Source organism: Phaseolus vulgaris, chromosome 4 (genome assembly GCF_051622355.1).
Source record: "Phaseolus vulgaris cultivar YP4 chromosome 4, ASM5162235v1, whole genome shotgun sequence".
NCBI lineage: Eukaryota > Viridiplantae > Streptophyta > Magnoliopsida > Fabales > Fabaceae > Phaseolus > Phaseolus vulgaris.
Genome location: NC_143501.1, coordinates 34,450,341 through 34,461,127, shown reverse-complemented (window position 1 = coordinate 34,461,127; position 10,787 = coordinate 34,450,341). Strand labels below are relative to the sequence as shown.

General features: G+C 40.7%; 1 pseudogene; it reads right to left on the bottom strand.

Moving 5' to 3' along the window:
* Positions 1–9,842: 9,842 nt before the first annotated feature.
* LOC137838730 (putative pectate lyase 16 pseudogene) lies at positions 9,843–10,787 on the bottom strand (annotated as a pseudogene).

Sequence of the window (10,787 nt, the reverse complement as noted above, 5' to 3'; positions counted from 1 at the left end):
GGCTCACACGATGGAATAACCTTAAGTTGGGTGGCGGCGCTGTGGGACCCTCTGCACAGAATAAACGATCAAGTCAAAGGGGCACGTGGCAATGCCAACGTGCTCATTAAAGGTTTTAGGGAAAGATTGCCAAGGTACGCGTTAAGTAAGTTAAGATTCGTATATTCCAAGGAATGTTTTTATACGCTTTCAATGCGCGTTAATGCGCTTTAATGATGAGAGATGTATAAAAAGGGACCTTGGGAGCATTTGAAGCAGGAGAGTTTTAACCTAATTCTCACAGTTTACACAGAGCACAAACCCCTACTTGCTTTCGCGGCGCACCCACTGTGAGCACAAGGCAATTAGGGCAACACAGTTTTAGTCCTTCAGTACAGTTTTCGACCACCCTCAAAGCATTCGTTCAAGTGCTCCGATACGGGGGTGCGTCACCTTTGATGTTTCTCGCTAGCTGACTTGATCGTCGGAGTGCAAACGGCCGCGAGGGCGCCCCTTTGTTCACTTCTTTTTAGGTACTCATAGACGAGGCAGAACGAAGGTGCCCTAGCTCGTGAGAACAAGCCACGCATAAAGACGACCGAGGTCAACCGGCAGGAACATTTGGCGCCCACCGTGGGGCTCGATATAAAACATTAGTCCCACCACACACGTTTTTCAGTTCCAGTTCTCAAAACCCAGATAAGTTGAGAGGATTTCCAGAAAGTCATGACCATGAGACCTGCACGCGCTAGGAGTGAAGAGATGACTATGCAACAACTCATGGGCATGATGCAAGGGCTGCAGGAAGCAATGGCAGCGTCGAAAGCGGAGCAAGAGCGCACGCAAGAAAAAAACGATGAGCTCCACCGTGCCAACGAGGAGTTACGCCGTGGATGGCGTAATGTAGACGAGCCTGAGGCTGCCTCCCCACCTAGAGAATTCACAACACCAGGTCATCTCGGTGTTTGGTCACAAGAGGTGACTCATGAGCTCAACCCAGATGTTGGTCAGACCAGAAAAGGTAACAAAGATAAAGAAATATTTTATTTGTTGTGATATTATATTTGTTATGATATTATTATGAAGATAAAAGATAATGAAATATTTTATCTGTTGCGATATTATTCCAAAGATAAAAGATAAAGAAATATTTTATTTGTTGTGATATTATATTTGTTATGATATTATTATGAAGATAAAAGATAATGGAATATTTTATCTGTTGCGATATTATTCCAAAGATAAAAGATAAAGAAATATTTTATTTGTTGTGATATTATATTTGTTAGGATATTATTATGAAGATAAAAGATAATGGAATATTTTATCTGTTGCGATATTATTCCAAAGATAAAAGATAAAGAAATATTTTATTTGTTGTGATATTATATTTGTTGTGATATTATTATGAAGATAAAAGATAATGGAATATTTTATCTGTTGCGATATTATTCCAAAGATAAAAGATAAAGAGATATTTTATTTGTTGTGATATTATATTTGTTATGATATTATTATGAAGATGAAAGATGAATGGTTATTATTTGAAACTGTTGTGATATTGTTATCATAATCATGATCTCTCACAGTAGAGAAGTTGTTCTTGTTACTAGTTATAGAGCGTAGCAGTAAAAAAGTACATGTCTAGGAAAGTTCTGGCAAGGAAAGACTTGGTATTTAAGCATGTCCAGTCGAGCCTTTGAACAGGTTCGTAGCGACTCTCAAGTCGCCGCTCGCCATTGTTTTGGTTTGCCCCTTTGTCTTTGTAGGTGAGAGGTTTCTTGATCAAGGAAGTACGATTCTCATACGGAGATAGAAGGGCTAAAGTCTACCGTTGGAGTTAACCAGCGAAAAGAGGCCTAGCCAGTCGAGGAGTGGCTTGAGAAGAAGATCAACGGCAAGACGTTTAAGCTGGGGAAAACCTTAGACGGCGAGACACAAGACCAAATCACCAAGGTAATAATTTAAAGTAGTTTTAGTGAAAGCAGTTTTTCAAGGGGGCACTCTTTAAGAAGTAGTTTCAGTCAAAGCAGTTTTTCAAGGGGGCACTTTTTAAGAAGTGGTTTCAGTTAAAGCAGTTTTATCAAAGTTTCCAAGTTATTTAAGTTCGCATGCTTATTGTTTTAAGTTTTAAGAAAAAAGACCTTATCGCTATTATGAGATTTAAGGCAACAGTTTAAAGATTATGGCATGCATTCAGCATAAGTTTTTAAGCCCTCATCGCCTCCTGGCGATTAGAGGCACGAGCATAAAGTTTTAAGCCCTCATCACCTCCTAGCGATCAGAGGCACGAGCATAAAGTTTTAAGCCCTCATCGCCTCCTGACGATCAGAGGCACGAGCATAAGTTTTTAAGTCCTCACCGCCATTTGGCAATCAGAGGCACGAGCGTAAAGTTTTAAGTCCTCATCGCCATCTGGCGATTGGAGGCACAAGCATAAAGTTTTAAGCCCTCATCGCCTCCTCGCGATCAGAGGCACGAGCATAAGTTTTTAAGTCCTCACCGCCATTTGGCGATCAGAGGCACGAGCGTAAATTTTTAAGTCCTCATCGCCATCTGGCGATTGGAGGCACAAGCATAAAGTTTTAAACCCTCATCGCCACCCGGCAATCGGAGGTGAAAGTTAAGATTAAAAGTCCTCCTCGCCTCAAGTGAGTGGAGGCGAGAACAGATTAAAAGTCCTCCTCACCTCGAGCGAGTGGAGGCGAGAAGAGATTAGAAAAGTCCTCCTCGCCTCGAGCGAGTGTAGGCGAGAACAGATTAAAAGTCCCACTCGCCAAGAACGAGTATAGGCGAGAACAGATTAAGAAGTCCTACTCGCCAAGAACGAGTATAGGCGAGAACAGATTAAGAAGTCCTACTCGCCAAGAACGAGTATAGGCGAGAGTTCAGAGCAAGATGACAGGTATGTCCAGTATGAGTTAAAATCCGGTCGCCTAGTCCTTGAGCAGGGGTTAAGGGATTCCTTCGGGACGCCCCCTCCTCAACTATGAATAGCTAGCCCCGGTACCAGATGATAGTTAAAACCCGGGCGCCTAGTCCTTGAGCAGGGGTTAAGGGATTCCTTCGGGATGCCCCCTCCTCAAGTATGAATAGCTAGCCCCGGTACCAGATAACAGTTAAAACCCGAGCGGCTAGTCCTTGAGCAGGGGTTAAGGGATTCCTTCGGGATGCCCCCTCCTCAAGTATGAATAGCTAGCCCCGGTACCAGATAACAGTTAAAATCCGAGCGCCTAGTCCTTGAGCAGGGGTTAAGGGATTCCTTCGGGATGCCCCCTCCTCAAGTATGAATAGCTAGCCCCAGTACCAGATAACAGTTAAAATTCGGGCGCCTAGTCTTTGAGCAGGGGTTAAGGGATTCCTTCGGGACGCCTCCTCCTCAAGTATGAATAGCTAGCCCCGGTACCAGATAACAGGTAAAACCCGGGCGCCTAGTCATTGAGCAGGGGTTAAGGGATTCCTTCGGGACGCCCCCTCCTCAAGTATGAATATCTAGCCTCGGTACGAGATGAGATTAAAAGTCCTCAGTGCATCCAGGGAAAAGGTAGCCCCTGGTCAAGTTGAGGCACCAGAGAAAGTCCTCCTCACCCTCGAGTGAGTTCAGGCGAGATGAGATTGCAAGCCCTCAGTGCATCCAGGGAAAAGGTAGGCCCTGGGCAAGTTGAAGCACCAGAGAAAGTCCTTCTCACCCTCGAGTGAGTTCAGGCGAGAAGAGATTAAAAAATTCCTACTCGCCATAAGCGAGTGTAGGCTAGAAGAGATTAAAAAGTCCTACTCGTCGTGAGCGAGCGTAGGCGAAAAGAGATTAAAAAGACCTACTTGCCGTGAGCAAAAATAGGCGAGAAGAGATTGAAAGTCCTCCTCGCCTAGAGCGGGTGCAGGCCAGAACAGGTACAAGGCCTCTTTGCGAGAGTGAGTCCAGGTATGGTGCAAAGGATGGAAGGAGTTACAGGATGACTGAGGTAGGTTCGTAAAAGACACCCCACTACCTAGATCAAGTTGTTTCAGATTAAAGGCTCAGGGAAGGCAGAGGGGGATCCGTTAAAGGCAGCTCTCCTCCCAGAATGAGTAGAGTTGATAGCTCAAGGTATGAGGCCGCTCCGCAGAGGACGCCTTGGCAGATGAAAAGGAAAATAGCATCCGAAGAAGCCCATGGCTTTGTGATTGAAGCTCGAAAGAAAAAGTACACAACGAGAACTAAGTTAGCAGAGTTTGAGGCGATGACATAGAAGTGTGCATGTCACTTGGCAGATCAGGCGAGCGAGATTTCAGATACTAGGATTGACCTACGCCTACTGCACAGTAAGTGATTTTGCGTTAAATGTTATTACTATAAACTAATAGTTTGTCCAGTTAAGTTGATTTTCACAGAGTTAAGCACCAGTTGGCGCTAAGTTGATTTCTTTAAGGCAAGAGTTAGTAATTTATATCAGATGATTACACAACAGATAAAGGCAAAACCATGTGCATATTTACATGTATTGAAGAAGATAATGGAACAGTGAACTTCTTAGTCTTTTTGCTGAAACAAGTTATCAGCTCAAGACTGGGGGGCTTGTGTACCGATCAGGTCATCAGGTGTGATGACGTGGACAAGAGAAGGGCGAGGTCATAGTCTTTTTGCTGAAAACAAGTTATCAGCTCAAGACTGGGGGGCTTGTGTACCGATCAGGTCCTCAGGTGTGATGACGTGGACAAAAGAAAGGTGGGTGGTCAAGAAGTCAACATAGTCGTTGTATGTTGAAGTGGCGTTCTGCAGTATACATAATTGGTTATCGCCGAGATGTGTCACCGCCAAGATGTGTCATCGCCGAGATGTGTCATCGCCGAGATGTGTCATCGCCAAGATGTGACATCACCCAAGAGAAGGACATCGCCAAAGAGAGGGACATCGCCCAAGAGAGAGACGTCGCCCAAGAGAGAGACGTCGCCCAAGCAAGACGTCGCCCAAGAGAGACATCGCCCAAGAGAGACATCGGGCCTCGACAGTTCAGAACAGTAACAAAGAAAGGTGGCTTCAAGGCCATAAGTTCTAGTACCAGTAGGGGGTAAACCTGACTCGTGAAGTACCCACGCCACTGCTGGGAAACCCTGGTATAGATACGACCCATGAGAGGGCCACAACCAGGGGAGAACCACGTGCTTGGTACGAGAGAAAGGTAGATACACCCCCAGGGCAAGTAACTAGTGATTGGGGTGCATGAGTTGGCACCCAAAAAGTCAACCCACGTGACAGAAGCACTTCGCAGAAAAGAGGCTCACACGATGGAATAACCCTAAGTTGGGTGGCGGCGCTGTGGGACCCTCTGCACAGAATAAACGATCAAGTCAAAGGGGCACGTGGCAATGCCCACGTGCTCATTAAAGGTTTTAGGGAAAGTTTGCCAAGGTACGCGTTAAGTAAGTTAAGATTCGTATATTCCAAGGAATGTTTTTATACGCTTTCAATGCGCGTTAATGCGCTTTAATGATGAGAGATGTATAAAAAGGGACATTGGGAGCATTTGAAGCAGGAGAGTTTTAACCTAATTCTCACAGTTTACACAGAGCACAAACCCCTACTTGCTTTCGTGACGCACCCACTGTGAGCACAAGGCAATTAGGGCAACACAGTTTTAGTCCTTCAGTACAGTTATATTCCTGAATTTGTTTCCTCTTAGTAGAATATGATGTTGATTAAACGTCCTAATTATTTGGAAATCAAGAATGTTGTTTCTAATCTTAATGGTAATAATGCTCCTGGTCCTGATGGTTTTGGTGATGTTTTCTATCATTCTTGATGGGAAATTATTGGGACAGATGTTTGCAAAGTTGTTCAATAGTTTTTTAAACAAAATTGGGTTCTTCCTGGGATGAACAATAATGTGGTATCTCTTATTCCTTAGATTCAGGGTGCTGAATCCATTAAAGATTACAAGACAATTGTTGTTGCTAACATCAAATTTAAGATTATTTCCAAAATACTTGCGGATAGGCTTGCAATTGTGGCAGCTAGAATCATTTCTCCTAATCAATATGGGTTTGTGCAGGGTAGACAGATTAAGGATTGTATTGGTATTGCTTCTGAAGCTATTAACATGCTTTCTAAAAAGGTTAGAGGAGGTAATGTGGGTTACAAAGTTGATATTCATAAAGAATTTGACACTTTGAGTTGGAAGTTCTTATTGTAAGTTTTGACACGCTTTGGTTTTCATCCCTTGTTTGTTGGTTTGATTAGTACAATACTCCGTTCAGCTATGCTTTTTATGAGGATAAATGGTAGTTTGGTGGGTTTTTTTCCTTGTTGTAGAGGTGTTAGACAAGGAGATCCATTGTCTCCTTTACTCTTCTGTCTTGCAGAGGAAGTTCTCGGTAGAGGTATCTCTAAGCTTGTGAATGATAAGAAGATTTTGCATATGGCTAGTCCGCAAGGTTATGTCATTCCCTCTCATATTTTATATGTTGATGACATATTTGTTTTCTGTAGGGCAAATAATAAGCCTCTTAAAAATTTGAGTATTTTTCTTAAAATATATGGAGATTTTTTGGGTCAATATGTTAATAGTTCTAAGAGTAGTTTTTTCACCATGGATAATTTTGCAAGATTTGTCACCAAAATTCAACGTCTTCTTTCTTGTAGTCATGGTTGTTTACCTTTTACTTATTTAGGAGTGCCTATTTTTGTTGGTGCTCAAAAGTGTTAATTTCTTCAACCTTTGGCTGATGAAGTCAAATTAAAGCTAGCATCTTGGAAAGGTAAATCTCTTAGCATGATAGGTCGAATTTAGTTAGTTAATACGGTAATTACTGGATTTCTAGCTTATAGATTTAATATGTATAAATGGCATGTTTCCCTTCTTAAGCAAGTTGAGCAGTGGTGTACAAATTTTATTTGGACTGGTGATATTCTGGAAAAAGGCATAACTACAGTTAGTTGGGCTAAGATTTGTTCTCATTTTGAGAATGGAGGTTTGAAGATTATTAACCTTCATCGTGAAAATAACGCGTATCTTTTTAAGCTTGCGTGGACCTTTGCTTATAGTAACAAACCTTGGTCTTTTCTCCTGAAAGCCAAAGTTCTTAAATCAAAATATAAGCTTAGAATGATTTATAGATTCTCATTTATTTGGCCTAGAATTAAGCAATTTTGACACTAGTCTTGACCATACTTCTTGGTGTTCTACTACTTCTTTAACAAATATTGCAGTGTTATCTGATGGTGCTAGCATTCCGGATTTAGTCTCTCTTTTTGGATTGGTTATGATTGGAATATTCTCTTGTCTTTAGAGCACATGCCTCATTTTTTAATCATATCATGGTTAGGGAGAAATAGAATATTCCTAATTGGATTCTAGATGAGTCTGGTCGTTTCACTCTTAAATTGGTTAGGACTTTTTCTTGGAACCAAGAGTTCCCTGTGGTTGGGGTAAATTCATTTGGTCTTCATGTATTCCGCCTTACAAAACTCTAGTACTCTGGAAAGTTTTTAATGGGCGGCTTCCTACAGATCAACATATTTAGAATAAAGGTTTGCATATATGTTCTATGTGTACGCTTTGTGAAGAACACGAGGAGTCTATTCAACATTTATTTTTTGAACATTTTAATGTTTTGCACATTTGGAGTTGGATTCGAAAGATTTTTCATACTTCTTCTCATTTCTCTAATTAGGATGATCTTCTTTCTTTTATTAATAGTGATGCTAGTCCTTTGGTTAAATTGATTAAGCTTGTTATGATAACCTTTTCTATTTGGATGATATGGTGTATGAGAAATTATGCTAGACTTTCGTGATAAGATTGATGTTTCTAGGGCTATTTCGGTAATTAAAGATTTAACTTGTCTAGTAGGAAATTCGTCTAAAGCTTCAGTACTAGTAAAGTTCTTCGTCCTCTTCCTGTTAGATGGGAGTCCCTTCACCTGCCTGGGTTAAAATTAACACTGATGGGACTACTAAGGGATATCTTGGTCATGCTAGTTGTGGAGGTATTTTCTGTGGGAGTATGGGGGAGTATATTGGTGCTTTCTCTGCGTGTCTTGAAGTTCAGTTTGCTATGGTTGTTGAGTTTTATGGAGTTATACATGCTATGGAGGAAGCTCAAAAGATGGGGCTTACTAATGTATGGCTTGAATGTAATTCTGCCTTGGTTTGTGCGGCATTTATTGTTAGGACTAATGTTACATGGATGCTTCGTAATCGATGGAATACTTGTCTTAATTATTATGGGAAAATCAGGTTTAGGGTTACTTATTCCAATCTCGCAGCTCAATTTTCAATCTTGTTAACTTATGTTTCAAAATAACATAGGACAACCAACAACCTCATTAGCCCAAGAATCATGAATAAGCTTCATACATGAAGTGTCCTGAAGCCACATAGAAAAGAAACGAAAATTGCTAACCTTCCTTAAAGAATTACTAGCAAAACTAACAAGAATAGGGGAATGATCAGAACAATTTTTAACAAGAACCTGATAAGTACAAGAATCTCATTCATCCAGACACACTCCATTACATAAAGCCCTATCCAGTCTTCTATGAATTCTATGCAACCCTCTTCTTTCATTACACCAAGCATAACAAGATCCAGTAAAAGGCATATAAGAAAGATAATTAGTATTAATCCAATCAAGGAATTCATTACAAGAAACCTGATTAGTATTAATAATAGGACACGTAGCCACCAAATGCATATTAAGAGATTTGAAAAGGACATCGAAAGCATCAGTGTACGGTGTCACAGGTTCAGCAAGAAAAACCAGGAGGGGTTTACGTAGTTTAAGTAAACTAATCAACATCTCCACAGTTTTATGGTTTCCCAATCTTCTAACATTCCAGAAAAATGAAGAGACCTTCATTGTGTTGTTGTAGAGAGAACTACCTCAACAGTTTTTTAAGATTTACCAGTCCCCTTTTGTGGTTTCCCTGGTTTTCTCTTAGTGCAAATTATTTCCTCCCTAATATCACTGGCATGGTCCTCCATCTCATTAGGATCAACCCAAAATTTGGAGACGACTCAATTTTCAACAGTGATATGGTAAGAATTTGGAATAATTGGCACACCAATATCAGGATCACCTCCCACCTTTGTAGTTTCCAAACCATCAAGAGAGGAAAAGTGATTTTGCAAGACCAACCTATCATTATCGGGAAGTAGTGGCTTAACATCCCCAAGAGATTTAGCCTTCCGAGGGGAGGTATGACGCGATGGAGATGGTACAGTCACAATATCAGAGACCTCCACATGATGACCATGGATAGGAGTCTTAATTGGTGCTTTAGTATCCCCAGGTGATTTAACCCTTCGAGTAGAGGTAGGAAGCAACGGAGATGGTACAGCCACAGGAGCAGAGACCTCCACATGATGATCATCAATAGGAGTCGTAACTGAGTGTACTACAAGTTGTGACTCTGAGCCCTTGGCTTGCATAACAACAAGTGAATTCCTTACCATCCCCGCTTTTGAAAAATCCAAAGTGGGAGTGAACAACTCCTGCCAGGGTGATAACCTATCATGATCCGAGGCATCCTCGAGAGGCGGCATATCTGCAAAATCATCCTCCCCTCCATCTTTTTATCAGAAGCAAGATGACCCAAGAGTGACCCTGCATTAGCCCCGCAAGGAGCATCAATTGTCAATTTATCAATAGGGCTTTCCACGAGCTTCGACAGTGTATCTTTCTTCTGATACTCTTTACATTGTTTTGGAACTGCGACCCTCCCCTGTTCTCGTTCACCAGGAGTTGTCTTTTCAGATGGTTTATGTTGAGGTCCAGGGACATTACCCTGGTCATGAATCATGCGGCACTGAGCAAGCTCATGCTCTACATTGTCAAAATCATAAGAATGCTAAATAATTAAGGAGATAGTCCCTCTGTAGTCAATCAATATATAGAATGTTTATTGTATCGCAGAACACCAGATGAATGTGTTATAAATCTCACGAATTTGGCATCAACAACTTTAAAATTTCGTTCTTTGCTATCATTCAATTTTTTCACATCTCCTCCTTTTGTTACATTAAAGTAAGGTCCATTTTCAAAAACGTCCCTTATCGAATGAAATTTCCATTTATCTTCATTTTTATCATTACCCTTTCTCCACGTCACCTACACATAAAAAATCATTAGCATAACAGTTAATAATATCTTTATAATATATATATATATAAATACTTAAGTGATTAATCATCAATTGAATATCAAATACATCAAAATGAAATTTCTAAAATTTATTACCTCTTTATTTCCTATTGTCGGTGCTACAAAGGGGTTAGCTTCACTTTTAAGACTACGTTCCATGCTTCTACCAATGCCATATTGAAGCCATCCTTGATAAAAATTTGCTTGCTACGTGTGCATATCCATAGCAAATCCTAGAAAATTAATTTGTTTATTAGTAAGAGCATATAAGATTGCTTATTACTTTGTTTATTTTTAACTACTTATTCTAACAACTATTTACCTTGGTATACATTGATTACAATTAGGTTCAAAATGGTTATACACCACAGTAACCTTCATAGTCTCGTCTCTCACATACCTATCATCATGTCCAAGAAGCATAACTTTATCTTGGTTTTTGAACCAATTATTGGAGATAGTCACATCAGTGGAACCTCTTGTTACATCAAACAAACCATCTTGACAATCATAAAGTGTATTATGGTCAATCTAAATCTTTGAAGTCATTACCAATCTTATTGCATCCCTGTCTACATGGCCTAAAGGAATCACCTTTCCTTCAGGCCCCATTACGATCCCGGGAGCTTGAGGTGTTCAATGATGAACTCGAATTCCATGGATAATTATGTTATGGCCTATAATCAT